At 31.0% G+C, this 16,044-nt stretch overlaps 1 pseudogene; it reads right to left on the bottom strand.

Annotated features, from left to right (window-relative positions):
• Positions 1 to 3,432: 3,432 nt before the first annotated feature.
• LOC132312668 (calcium-binding protein CML39-like) lies at positions 3,433 to 4,056 on the bottom strand (annotated as a pseudogene).
• Between the last annotated feature and the right edge of the window lie 11,988 nt (positions 4,057 to 16,044).

Raw genomic sequence — 16,044 nt, 5'->3', positions numbered from 1 at the left:
CACCTGCATTAAACAGAATCGTTTCCATTATCTCTTAATGAAGATGAAATTAATATATATATGAAGGAGGGCTGGAGGGGTAGAATGGTGTTTGAATTGTCTTCTTTTGAAATTATTGTCTAAGAATGCTATTTGGGTAAATAATTTAATTAACATAAATTTCTACTATTTGGGTAAATAATTGTATTGCCACATTTATTTATTTACATATATACTTCAAAATTTAGTACTGTATCTGGAAAGAATACTCCGCCAACATTAAATTAACATTGTCTTATAAATTTAGCATAGAGTCTCATTGTTGGAGTATAAAGAGAGAATCATAGATCCCAATCATATCTTACCATTGCAACACTACCAAGACTATGAAGAAAACTTCACCCAAATTGGCTTTCTTTGTGGCAGTCTTGTTTGCTGCATTCGGTAATCTCTTTCCTCCTCTCTCTATATGGATTATAGATATATAGATAAAATGTTGAACATTATACAATAATTGAGTTTCTCATCAACATCATCATCATTTTCTTTTATCTCTTGTTAATTTACTTTTAGAAAAAAATATTCTCACATTTTATACAAACTAATTTTCACGATTATACATGTATATGTCGCCACCTAAACTCACATTTATGTGTCAAGGTCGAGTTACTGATTTTAACTGTCTTTGTGTGATGAAAATTAGCAGTTTTTGGTTTGGAAGCTGAAACAAGAAAGCTAAAAGTGGAGCAATGGGGCCACCCAAACCCATCCAAGTTTGCGGGCTACCCAGCCAAAATCGGACCCTTACCAGACTGTGTGTTTGGGTGGCAATGTGATAATTATTATTGGAGCCATTGTGATCCTAAGAAGTGCATTTCCGTTATTTGTATACAAGGCAAATGCACGTGTAATTGTGTGGAACAAAAATATGTTGGATCACCTGTTATTCTGAATTAAATTTCAGAATAACTGTATAATTAATAAAAGAATGGTCATTAACCAATGATATAATGAGATTAGTGTGTTTGATATTCGTTCATTAAGTTGTGAAATGTATAAAAACATTTTCAGGACTATTTATTTTGTTTAAGAACACTGAATAATCAAGATTAAAAAATAAAAAAATTGTTATCTGGAGACACACCTGTCCTATGGGTTTTGTTTGGGCTTCTTTAGCCCAAATGTGATCTTATATATATAATCGGGAACGAGAAGCCCGAGTAGCCTGTTTTTTGAATCTACCTAGGAGTTGCGTGGGCTGTTCTTTACAGTATGGCCCTGGAATGTTCTGCAAAAATTTGGAAGCAAGAGGTAACAACTATATGAGCCCAAAATCTGTTGGGTTTTTAAGGACGCCTAAGATGCGTCAAATTTATTTTTATTATTTTATATCTATATCTATATTTATCTCTCTACTACTATTAAAAGTTTATAGATTTTGTAGTTTATATACATTTTTTAAAATAATTTTTACAAGTTGAATTGCCTAATATTTACTATTGCTGTATTATAATTACCCTTTTGCATCTTTTAAAATTGCCTAATGAGCAATTATAATATGGTTCAAGATTACATGGTCTCGGTCAATTACAACTCGATATGAAAGTAAATGTATAAAATTTTATTTAATTTTTTACTTATATATTAAATTGTGATAGATCGAGACTGTGTATTTACACTCTAATGAAGAATGTCTTCCTTTCTCGCGTTTTCTATATATCTATATTGTTTTTAGTAGTGAATATTTTTGTGTTTCTCTTTGTTTGAAGTTCCCACTTGCCTAATCACATTTGTCTACTATTGCCTTATGGTGTTTTTGTAGTGATTGGGTTCCTTGGTAGAATTGGCTAAGTGTTATACACCTTTTCAATTTTGTATGTAGAAATTCTTATGTTGGGTTTGGAATCACTAATTCCTGTTTTAGAATTGGAATTGGAAAAAATTCAATTAAAAATTTCTACAAATTCAAGATGTGGATATGATACTGTCAAACATAACTATAATAAAACTTAGTTAAAATTAATGTTCAACTTTTTTTTTTCTTTTCAGTTTCATGCTAAGAATTAAGTTGTTAATTTCTTCTTTTATTTTTGTTATTATTATTTCTACAAAAAAACACTAAAAAATTGTTAAATACGAACCAATCCACAAATTTTAAACTCCACGACAATAAATGAAACTTAGTTTTTTATGTTCAAAGGCGCTTTTAGCTCAAATAGCTAAATGAATTCAATTATATATACGTAGTCGATAATGTATTTGGTTTTTTTGAAAGGTGTTGGAAAAGGAAAGAAATCGGAATTCTTTGTCCTTAAACAATACTTAGTTATTCCTAATTCTTCTTTTGATTACTAAGAAAATGTACAAACATAGAAAAAAATACAACATCGAGCAATTATGGTGAGCTTGGGTAGAATTGTCTTTTGAAGAACTGTTTTTATAGTAATCTTTTTAAAAATAAAAGAAAATAAAAGAATATGGATATTTTCCCATTATTATTAATTTGATATATTTTACTATTGATTAAATTATAAACCAAAACATATTTGAGAAAACCAAATTCATAAAAGGGAACTACGAATATATACTTGTATTTGTTTTTGATTTTTGTAATTTTTTAATAACGATCATACAAAGAGTTTAGTTTTGTAATTTTTAATTAATTTTTTATACCAAATACAATTAAATGAAGAATTTTACTTTCTTATTTATTATATAATTAATTAATTAAAAAAATATATACAAAAATTATTTCTCATATTTTAAACCAGACCTATTCTATTAAATCTTCCTAGTTTATTACCGAATAATTTTTAATTTTTTTTTTTTTGTTATTCGAAATCCAACAACCAGATCATGGAATCGTACACAATTTATCTTCAAAGCATAAAAACAAAAAACAAAAAACAAAAAGACGTGAATTTTAAAAGGTTCATAACTACTCACCCAAAGAAAGAAGAAAGTTACCCGTGATGCATCGAAAAGGACAAGACATAAATCAACCATGTTCAGCTTTTTCCATTACGTCTCTTCTATTTCTATGGACCACAATAACTTCTCTCTCTCTCTCTCTCTCTCTCTCTCTCTATATATATATATATATATATATATTTATTTATTGACTTAAGTCGTACAACTCTCAATATTATTTTATTTTAAGGATTAAATCAAAAAGTTCCTACTACTTTCAAATCATTAAACTCCCAATTTAAAAAAATCTTAGCAATATTATAGATTTGTCATTTTATTCTAAATCTATCAATCAACCATTAAAAGTATATAAAATGATTAAATTATTCTTATGATATTTTATTTTATTTTATTTAAAAATTTAAAAAATTATATTTTTTAAATTACAATAAAATCTTCTTGATTTGGTTTAATTCAGTTGTGTAATTAACAATTATAATTAATAGCTAAAAATAATAATAAATAAAGGCAACTGGGCCCAAAAGCATGATTTTCCAGTAAAATTACAAATAAATGAATGTATTTAGAAGAATCAAAAGTAGAGTACACCTATATATGTGCAAATTATGGTGATTGATGGATCGGTGTATAATGATGGTGAATTCCTCAAAGTTAAGGACACCATCACCATTGATATCAAACATACTGATCATAGCCTTACAATTTTCCACAGTGGATGACTTCCCGAGTCGACTCAGCATCCTCTTCAAGCTCTTGGGTGTAATACACCCAGTGTCATACATCTTAAAGGCCTCTCTCAGCTCCTCCTTCCTCTCATCCTCTCCACCATTCTCCATCAGACTCCTGAAGTCCTCCAACCCCAGCATCCCGTCTCCATCTGAATCCGATGACCGGACAGCCATCTTAGCCTCTTCATCCTACAGCTCCCCTCCCACCGTCCTCACGCAGCTCTGCAACTCCTCCGGTGAGATCTTGTCGTCCCTTTCTCGTCAAAGTACATGAATACCCTTTGCATCTCATGACTGCATTCATCCTCATCATTAGCACCAAAAGTAGTACTGTTTGGGGTATTTTCGAAATAACACATAAATGTACATCACTTGTATGACTTATGTTACACCAGGGTATTTTCATCGTAAAAGTAACATTGGCAAAGCAATTGTTAAGAACCAAAGGGCGTTTGGCCCAATGATATAACCTCCTCATCTTTTAAAAAAAAGGAAAGGGTTCGAATTTGGGCGTAGGCAAAAAAGTGTGTGTGTTTGTTTTATCATCCAAAAAAAAAAAAATAACCATGCACTGACGTTATAATATTGTTGGGGTTTTTTTCAAACGGTATGGTTTAATGATCATTTTTTTAAAGTAGTGGGGGGTTTTTTGATTTAAATCGTTTTTTTTTTTTTTTTTTTTTTTTTTTTTTTATCTTTGAAAAAATCTTAATAGTATTATAAAGTTATCGCTTTATCCCAATTCTTAGTTTGGGATGTTAACCTAGCATGTAATCTTCACATGTATTGACAATCAAATTTTAACGACAAAATTACTTTCAAAATTTTATCATAAAACCTCAACCTATTTTTAAAAACCCCAACACTATTACAAAGTTATCACATTCCCTAATTCTGTCAATGAACAGTTAAAGGCTTGTTAAATGGTTAAGAGCATCTCCAATGCTAAAATGCCAAATTCGGATGTCAAATCTATATTTTGATAGTGCTATAATGTTAAAATGCTACATTTTAGTAATTCTGCTCCAATGATGAAAATGCTATTTTTTAATACAACCACTATTCTTTTTCAACTATTATTCCCACCATCATATTTGCATCAGTAATGTTAATGTTAGGTACATTCTAAGTCAAATTGTAGACATTAGAAGGAAACTAAAATTAAACTTAATTAAAAATAATCAAATATCTAAAATATCTGGTCAAAAAAGGACCAATATATATATATATATATATATATATATATATATATATATTTGATTTTGATTATATTAATATTAAAAATATATATATATTTAGGGCAAATCATTTCAGCCTCACAAATCGTCTCCATCTCTATTCACTCGTTCTCAACTCTGAAATTGCGCCTCTCTCTCTCTGCAACTGCAAACTACAAAATCAACAAGAATCAGAAGTTCAAAACCCAAATCTTTCAGTTTCCATCGCCTACAAGGATTTCCGTATATGGTTTAGGCTGACTGGTGAATGCTGGAAAAGAGATTTGCACATTCCTTATGGCTTCGGATCTTCTCTGAAGTTAGAGATAGAAGTCAACCCTTGGATTCTTACTTTCACTACCGACTGTAAATAAGGCTCTCCTTTGCGCGTTGAGTTTCGGGTTGTACAAGGGTTCATGTTACCTGCAATCGAACACGGCTGCTATGGCCGATTCTCTCTCTTTCCCTGCAATTGCTAACTTGTACGTATGGGTTTTGTCTTAATTTTGTTTTCTAAATCAACTAATCAAGGTCTGTAATTCTTGTTTTGCAAACTAAATCCTATTTGGTGATTTTTAAAGATATGATATATATCTGAACCCATATCGGCATATCATTTCAGATTGTTAAAAATATCAAACCCCCCCCCCCCCCCCCCCCCCCCCTCTCTCTCTCCTGAAATAGCAGTAACTATTTCTTGTGCTAGATTTGGCAAAAAAAATGGCAATTGCTAATTTTGACGGGTAATATAGCTTGACGGGTAATATAGCAGGTGATTGGAGACCACAATTTTAACCCACCTGCTATATTTTGAATTGGCAGCTCAAATGGCAGGTGGGTCGGAGATGCTCTAAATTACCATAATGATATACCACTTTATTTAAAAAAGGAAATTTTGATATTTTACAAATTAAAAAATTACCCTCCGCAAATATTGTAATTTAGTTCAAGTTAAATAAAAAAATCTTTTGTAGAATTCATAATTTGGTAAACAAAAACTAAATAAGTCATTAAAATATCATTATTAATTTTATATTTTTTTAAAATTGAATCATTTTCACACCTAAAAAACATTAACTAATTAATACACAATTTAAATAAAAAATTGACAGCAATTAGGATAGCTAAAATATTTTTTCAAATATTTTTAAATGGCAAACTAATAGATTTTGGATAACCACTAAATTTTGAATAAAACTCTAATTACAAAAGTTTAAATCTTATTTTGAAAAATGATATAAATAAAAAAACGATTGATTCAAAACTCAATTGGAAGAAGATTTTTAATGCTAGATTTATTGTATTTCTAAAAAATAAATAAAAAGAAGACACATATTTTTGCAAGGGTAATTTTGTCACTAAAAATATTTTGCCAATATAAGTGAGTACTTTAACGTCACAAACTAATAGAATTGGGATAATGTGATAACTTTGTAATAGTGTTAGGGTTTTTAGAAATGTTTTATGATCAAAAATTGAAAGTGATGGGGTTTTTATGATTTTAGCCATTTATTTTTTAACATATTATAAAGGTAATTTAGTCATTTAACAAGTTCTTAATGATTTATTGACAGAACTAGGACAAAGTGATAACTTTGTAATACTGTTATACTGCGTTTGGTGTGCAAGAATGAAATGCCCATTCCAACCATTCATTTGTTTGGTATGTAATTTAAAGTGAGAATGGTCATTCCATTAGAATAAAAATCCATTCCACAACTAAACCTATGGAATAACCATTCCATTCCCAGGTAAATTTTTTTTAAAAAATCAACTTCCCAAAAACCCTCATGTCTAAGTCCAAAACCCACCGTTACCTTCCACCACAACCACCTCCGCCTTTCACCACCACCAACACTGATTTCCACCATCGTCGCCGCCTTCCACCACTATCGCCGCCCACTGTTTTCCACCACCACCGCCATCACCTTTCAGTCTTTCACCATAGTCACAACCTTCCACACCACCACTACCACCTTCCATCACCGCCACCGCTTTTCGCCACCGCTTTTCACCACCACTACCACCTTCCATCACCACCACCGCCGTCGTTTATCACCACTACCACGGCTTTCCACCGCCACCGTCTTCCACCATTACCACCACCATTACCGCCTTCCACCGCCGCCGCTGCCATCGTCTTTCACCACCATAGCTGCCACTGCCACTGTCTTCCACCACTACCATCACCGCCTCCCACCACTGCCACCGCCACCGCCACCGCCTTTTACGACCACCACCGCTATCGCATTTCACCACCACTACAACCAATGCCTTCCACCATCGCCATCGCTACCGTCTTCCACCATCGCCACCATCCACCACCTCTACCTCCACCCCTTCTACCACCGCCACCTCCACTGTCTTCCACCACCACCACCGTCACTGTCTTTCACTACCACCACCTCCACTGCCTTCCACAACCACCACAATCACTTATATTGGCTTCCACCACCGTCACCTACACTACTATCTCCTTCTACCACTACCATCACACTATTGCCATCGCCTTCCACCGCCGCCGCCTTCCAACACCACTACCACTTCCCACCTCCACTACCATAGTCACCACCATCCATTACAGCCACTACCACCATTTATTTTAAAAAAATTATACAAAAATGTCATTTTGTTAATTTAATTTATTTGTTACAAAGAGGGATATTTTGGAAAACTCAATTTGAAATTTATTCCATTTTAAATTTTAAATTGGTCCAACCAAACACTAAAATGGTTATTATCGTTTCATTCCTACACATTTCATATTTACAACCAAACAATAGAATAAGAATGACCATTCCATTCCATTCATGCACACCAAACGTAGCATTAGGGTTTTTACAAATAAGTTGGGATTTTATGATATAAAAAATGATAATATTAGAGGTTTTATGATTTAAGTCCATATTTTTTTCTTAGAGTACAATATCACTTCCAGAAAATACGCAACATTTAAGTTAGGAATGCGATTCAAAAGTAAGACATCAAAAACTTACCTTCTGAATCTCTACTATGGTCGTTATGCCCCTAGACCCTGCTAATATATTAGGAACTAAACTTTCTTCAAACATTATCACCCACAATATCATACTTACGTGAACATATATATTATACCAATGATTTGTAAATGTCCAGATCTGATTATTCACCTTGAAATGCCCACATACTTTTGAAATGGTGGAAGAATCAACCATATCATAATCTACGTGGTGGTCAACATAATAATTATGGCGATCATGATGATACAACATTCTACATCATTCTACACATTTTATGTTGACCACTAATTACTAACATCAAATTGCCTAATGTTATTATCCGTTATTTCAAGGAATTGAATTTACTTTTTTATTTTGGCATAAACTTATTAAAGTTTAGGGTAAAGTACATTGACACCCCTTGAGATTTGTCAAAAGGACACTCAGATGAAAGTTGGCCTGTTTTGGGACAATGACACCCCCTCAAGTTTGATATAGCTACCAAAGACACCCCAATGATAATTAATTGACATTTTTGCCTTTTGACTTTTATATTAACCAGTTTAAATGTTGAAATGACAATTATAACCTCATACTCTTAACCATTTGTTTTCTTTTCCTCTGTTATCTCTTCCTCCCAACACCAACACACATATATTGTTACACAGATACACATATACAGATACGTATATATATACACACAAAGCTGATCTTGCTTTTTATAGAGCAGTGAATCCATCATCGCCGAATTTTTCTCTCTGACCGTACTTACTCGCCAGCCACCATCATCCAAAGCTGATCTCGTCGTCGCCACCATCCACGGCAGAGCCATGACAGCACCGTCTTCAGCCTTGCACATCACTGAGCTTGCTACCGCTTCCATTATAGCCGACATCATTCAAGCTGAAGCTCTCCGCCGTCACCCTCATTTGTGCCGCCACCGATTCATTTCTGCCATCACCCATTAGAAGAGGCAAAGTTGGCTTTGGAGCCGAGGATAATAACGATGAACTTGTATCTGCCAGATCCGTCGGGACCCACCTGTTGAAGAAACCGGCGGCGCCTGTCCCCGCCGGCACAGCTCCGGTTCTGCCTATATTCAACTCGATGGCTTCAAAACCGTCCCTAACTCCGGTGCTTGCCCCTGGACCGGGAGGACCTCACAACACTTCACCGCTGATTTTCTTGTCTTCTTCATCGACGGCGTCTTCGATCCGTCGCCGATCTGCTTGTCTTTGATCTACCGGAGATGGTGGCCTTCTTTGAGTTCCCGGCTGTGAAGAAAGAGTTAAGGAAACTCACAATCCTGCTGCCTTGTGTGTGTATATATATATGTGTGTATCTGTATATACATATATATATGTGTGTGTGTGGTTGTGTGTATGCGTGTGTGTATATATATATGTATTTGTATATGTGTATCTATGTAACAATATGTGTGTGTTGGTGTTGGGAGGAAGAGATAACAGAGAGAAGAAGGAAACAAATGGTTAAGGGTGTGAGGTTATAATTGTCATTTCAACATTTAAGTTGGTCAATATAAAAGTCAAAGGGCAAAAATGTCAATTTATTAACATTGGGATGTCTTTGGTAGCTATATCAAACTTGAGGGGGTGTCATTGTCCCAAAATAGGCCAACTTTCATCTGAGTGTCCTTTTGGCAAACCTCAGGGGGTGTCAATGTACTTTACCCTAAAGTTTATGTACTTTAACTTTTGCGGTTATTTGTTTGGTTCAATTTTTTAATCACACACACACACACACACACATATATATAGGCTGACTTGGCCCAAGACATGACCCATAGTTTCAATTGCGGACCCGATAAAAGTGTAACAGTATTGAAATTGACATTATTTAACAAAATCAGAATTTCAATTAGGGTGAACTACATCAAACTCCCTTTTTCTATCTGTGTTTTTCACTAAACCCTCATTTTCTATTTTTTTTTTTTGTCAAAAAACCCCCCTCAACTATTAGAGGGGGGTAATTTAACTAACTTCCGTTAACTAACTATTAGAGGGGGGTGATTTAATTCTCAAATATATATATATATATATATATATATAGCAAATAAATTTTAAGAAAAAAAACTTAGATTTGTATTGGCAAAAAAAAATAAATTAGGCATTATTTCTGGTAGTGTCCCTTTAATAAATCTATATAAAATAAAAATCAATAAAAACCAAATAAATGAACGCACAATATAATTCTCAAATATATATATATAGCAAATAAATTTCAAGAAAAAAACCTAGATTTATATTGGGAAAAAAAAAATTCTCATCATTATAATATTATATATAATTTATATCATAATATAATAGTATATATAATATGTATCATTAAATATTATTTAAATATATTTTCATTTCCATCTAACCTTCAGATCAATATAAATGTAGATTTTTTTTATGCTTTTTTATTTAGGAAAATATATCTTAAAATTTATATATTTGAGAACTATATTGTGCATTCATTTATTTGGTTTTTATTGATTTTCATTTTATATAGATTTATTAAAAGGACACTACCAGAAATAATGCCTAATTATTTTTTTTTCCAATATATATCTAGATTTTTTTTTTCTGAAATTTATTTGCTATATATAGATTTAACTAACTATTAGAGGGCGGTGATTTAATTCTCAAATATATATGGGTGATTTAACTAACTATCAGAGAATTAAATATATATATATATATATATATATATATATATATATATATATATATATATTTAATTCTCTGATAGTTAGTTAAATCACCCCCCCCCTAATGGTTGAGAGGGATTTTTTGACAAAAAAAATAGAAAAAAGGGATTTAATGAAAAACACAGATAGAAAAGAGGGGTTTAATGTAGTTCACCCTTTCAATTATAATTAACAAAATTAGTATCAGAGTTGTATTTCTTTTTGGACCTCCAAGTATGTCAAAAATGCATCAATATACTACTTTTTTTAACCTAATTCAACAAAAGTAAGATTTTAGCGAATTTAATTTGTTGAAAAAAAAAAAAAAATTGCTTCAATAGAGTCCAAATACAATAAATATTATTGTTGGAGTAATATTAACACCTAGTAATATTAAAAAAAACTTCAACTTGGCCATTCACTAATTTGAACTTGCAGACAGCCTCATCAAAAAATATGTTGAGAATATTTTAATAAAAACCTTTTTTTTTTTTTAATTATGGTTCATTATATTTAATTAGTCATTTTCTTAGTATTTTATTACCTATATTATTAGTGAGTTAATTATATCATGATGTGATCAATGGCCGGTACAAGTTGTACAACTATAATATATATACACGTGGTCAATGTGAGATAGAAAAGTACTACGTAACTCTATATTTCTCATTCTCTTTCTCTTCTCTTCTCTTCTCTCTCTTGGGTATTAAGGTGGACGAGTTTATGCATATAATTGAGGTTTATACGTGAGGAAGTATCAACTTTAAAATATTGCATAGCAAGCCTTTGAATGTCAAAGAACAATTTTTCTTACTCTTATTTAATTTAATTTTACTTTATTTATATATAATCATAATCCATTATTTATCATATTTAAATTCAATTTCAGTTTACTTGTATCATTGTTGATCAAATAATATTTAGTGCAAAACTTTATTATTTTTTATTATTATTGTAAAATTGATCTTCATTATATTTGTTATTATTGCTGTATAATTAGTTAAGATTTGAGATAATATTGTATGAGTTATGTATTTTCATTATCTCAATTTATAAATGAGAATTTTTTTTATATATCATCGTGTATGAATGTATGTAACGTATGTTTACAAAATCCGCAACCTAAAACAAGTAATCATTGTTATTGTTGTATAATTAATTAAGATTTGAGATAATATTGTGAGTTATGTATTTTCATTATCTCAATTTATAAATGAGAATTTCTTTTATTTGTATCATTGTGTATGAGTGAATATGTACGTTTACAAAATCCGCAACAAAATATTTACCTAGAGCAACGAATCTGCCTCATGAATTAAAAAAAGTGAATGAAGCTTACACCACTCGAAATCATGTAATAAAACCACGTGAGTGGTCAACCTAAAACTTAGGCTAAAAGTGATTAAAGCAATAAGTATCTATGTTTGCTATGATTTAAGTATCATGAAGAATGGATTAACGACACCACAGCACCCTACGCACTTTAATCCTCACATCAAATTGCCTAATGTTATCCATTATTTTTATTTTTTTTTAACTCCACGGAGTGAATTCACTTTTTTTTTTATTTAGTTTATGCACTTTGATTTTTGTATTTATTTGTTTAGGTAAACTTGACTCACGCCGTCATCTATAGTTTTTAATTATTGATGCGACGAAGTGTATCGGAATTGAGATTAATATTCTGTAACGGATTCGAAATCCCAGTTATAATTAACGAAATCAGTATCCCAATTATAATTTTTTTTTTTTGGACCTCCAAAGTATGTCCAAAATGCATCAATTTGCTACTTTTTCCGGCATAATTCAACAAAAGTAAATTTATAGTGAATTTTATTGAAAAAATAAAAGAATTGCTTCAACAGAGCCCAAATACAATAATATAATATTAATTTTTTTCGGAATATAATAATATAATATTATTGTTGGAGGAATATTAACACCCAGCTAAGCACTTGAAGAGTACAACAAGATGTGATATCGATTTCACGTTTAAGTGGCAAATAACATGTGAGTCCCATTGTGAGATACAAAAATACAAAACTTTTATAGTTTAATTTGTTTTTTTCCCTGGAAGAGCTTTTTTCAGTCATTTTCTTACGATGTTGGATTTTTGACTTTTCTCCAACATATATGTAGGGATGTGTACTTTTCCATTTTTTTCCCTGGTAGAGCTTTTTTCAGTCATTTTACTATATTTTCATTATTTATTTTTTCGTTGAAGTTTTCTATCTCCATTGTGTGTGGCCAAATGGTACAGTTGAAACAACTGACCGATATAATCAGATATGCCAAAGAAAATTAGGGCAAAGATTAAAGTAGAGTTTGAAGGGCCAATACGAGAGATATATTAGTTAGGTGAGATTGCGACGCTGCCGCTTTTACATTCTTCATAAATATGAATAATTAGAATTCTTATTGTATTTTTTTTTATTTAGACATAATAATTGATTTATGTTTTGTTTGATAGGACGAAAGGAAGAAGGATGAAAGGAAAATAAGAGGGAATGAACAAAGTTCCTTCATTTGGTAGGAAGGAGCCAGGGAGAGAAAGGATAATAGGAGGGACCCTCCTCCTCTATAAATTTTAATCTGTCCAAATGTGAGCGGAAGACACAAGAAAAAATAAGTAAAGTTGTTATAAAAATATTAAATTACAATATTATCCTTCAAAATCCCTACACATCTCATCTTGCGCAAAATCTTTCTATCTTGCTCTTGCTACATACATATATAGATTGATTCATGTGTTACAAACTTATTTGATTAATTTGTTATGTATATGTGTATATATATATATATATGTATATGTATGTATATATATATATGTGTGTATATATATATATATGTGTGTGTGTCTGTGTGTGGATTGTTTGTTTTATAATTGCCTTAGTAGTATAAAAAAGGATCAGAGGAAAAAAGTGTAATTATTATTGCTCCTTGACTACTCACCCCATTGTTAATCTGATGACAATGTCTTTCACATTCTCATAAAAATATGATGTCAAGCTAAATTCATATTGGTTAAAATTATCGGAAATAAAATAGGGATAGTGGTCCTTGGAATGCTAGATTTTGTTTTCAATTTAATGTTATATATATATATAAAAGAGGCAAACAACAAATTAGAGTGAAATTAGAGATAAAAAAAATACTGATGGGTATAAGGATAAAAATAATATAAAATTATCATTTCCCCTGTCTCCTAACGAACAAAGGAAGTTGTCAATTTTTTCTCTTCACTTCCACCCAACAAAACAAAAAGAGGGAAATTCATATTCTCTTCTCTAGGGATGTCTCATTTTTCCCTTCTTCCCTTCCTTCCATCCAATTTTTTTCCGTCCTACCGAACGAAGCATTAGTGTAACGTGTGGACTTTTATTTATTTTTTAAAAAATTTAAGTTATTGGGGTAACGCAATATACTCACCTATTTATATTAATTCATTTTTTTATCCGAATTCGAATTAAACGCGGAAAAACTCTCCCTTATAACATTTATTTCGTTAATTTTTTTGATTAATTTATTATTTTTATTTGGACACGGTTATATTTAGACGCAAATTATATCTTTAGTGTGTGTGTATATATATATATATATTTCTCACAGCTTCCACCGAAGCTTGAATCTCTGATCACTCTTTGAAAAGTAAGTGTTTAAAATTGCTAGGTCACTGACCCATTGATTTGGATCTTTAGTACGAAGAATGGGATATGAAAAGTATGACAAATAATAAATTAATAATTGCATCCAACGTTCAAAACTTACTTACAAAATAATATTTAGATAATCTCTTTAAATATTTCCATAAATATATCTTTGAATTTCCTTTTCTTTTTTTTTTTTTTTGGTGAACTTAGTCAAGCCAACAAAGCTGGAGAACCTTCGAAGTCCCCCTATTCCAATCTCATTTTAAATAATTATTGCACTGAAATTTCACAACACAGTTGTCTGTCCTCTCTCTCTCTCCACAATTAAGTCCAACCATTTTTCATGAAATGGACAAACTATTCTTCAACAATAAAGTAGGTATCAACTATCAAGTATAAGCATGCCATCTAACGTTCCTTTTTTCCCTTAATGAATGCCAATTAAAATTTGATACAAAGAATTCGGATCCCTTTTATAGAGAGAATTATATGTCGTGTTCGGTATCAATAATGTAACGTACGTATTACATTATAGTGCAATAATTTTACGAAAGAAAATAATGAAACGATATAGGAAATGACCGGGATGGTGAGTTTTAATTTTTTGTAATTTAATAACGTCGCCTTCGTCGGTGAGAAAACTCAAAACGCGGGCATCTCTAGCCCACTCAGCCTACCAAACTCATTCCATGTCAGTACGTGGACCAAGAAAGCCTTCTGTTCTCAGCCTTTTCTGCCACCTACCTCTCTCTATTGGCCATTGATTGGTAGGAAATATGATCCTTTCATAAACTTGCATGCTACAAAAACTAGTTGTTACAATTTCAATGAATTATAATAAATAACTTTTATTTGCTTAAGAAAATATGTTCTTTTTCTACACACGAAAGAGAAAAACAAAAGTTTCACGATTTTTAAGCTCATCATACTTTTAAAAAGAACTAGAATAAGTCCAACGAAATTGTATATAATTAAGTGACACCGACAATTCTCTAATATATATATATATATATATTGGGCATATTTTTGTCTATGTGCCATCGTCCACTTTAAATCCATGTTGCAATATACATCACTTATGCAACACACTATATTATATATTATAAATGTAAGTGTAATTAAAGATTTGTAAAGAATTTCACATCTAAGGTTCCGGTTATTTAGATGTAAATATATATATATATATATATATATATAATGGTGTTTGATTATTATAAAATATTTACAAAAAAAAATATATAAAAATAATTTATTCATTAATTTTCGATAACTTATTTTACATATCACATTTGATGAACTCGACCTCAATTTCAATCTAAATATTAGTCAAACACCGAAAGATAAAAATAAAATAAATATTTTACCTAAAAAATTCAAAAAAAGATTTAAAAATAATAATAATAATAATTACGATAAAATAAACCTAGTGTAGGTTGAGAATGAAACAACCACAACGTTATGTACCAAGATAAAACTCACTAGATGTAACACTTGCACAACACTTGCATGTCATATAATTAAATTATAATACTCCAATGTTGTTAAATCGAGAATGTAATACAAAGTAATAAATTTATATCGTTGTTGCTTTCAATAATAAAAAATACTTAATTAAATGAATTATAATAATTACATAATATCACTAATTTATTAAATATTGACAACAATTAAAAATTTTTTTTGGAGTAATAACGAGGGGCAACTCCTAATCATACGAGATACAACGCATTTGCTTTTGCACAAGACACTCACCGAGGGGAAAGTTGATTGGTAGTTAGGTGTACAAATCGAAAAACATGACAAACATTGAATTATTTAAATTTTCCAACATGGCACGTATAAATATATACATTATATAACAAATCAAAT

Source organism: Cornus florida, unplaced genomic scaffold, assembly GCF_030987335.1.
Source record: "Cornus florida cultivar Cherokee Brave unplaced genomic scaffold, ASM3098733v1 CherokeeBrave_3.0.0_Hap2_Chr06, whole genome shotgun sequence".
Lineage (NCBI taxonomy): Eukaryota > Viridiplantae > Streptophyta > Magnoliopsida > Cornales > Cornaceae > Cornus > Cornus florida.
This window is presented reverse-complemented; position numbering and strand designations above follow the sequence as displayed.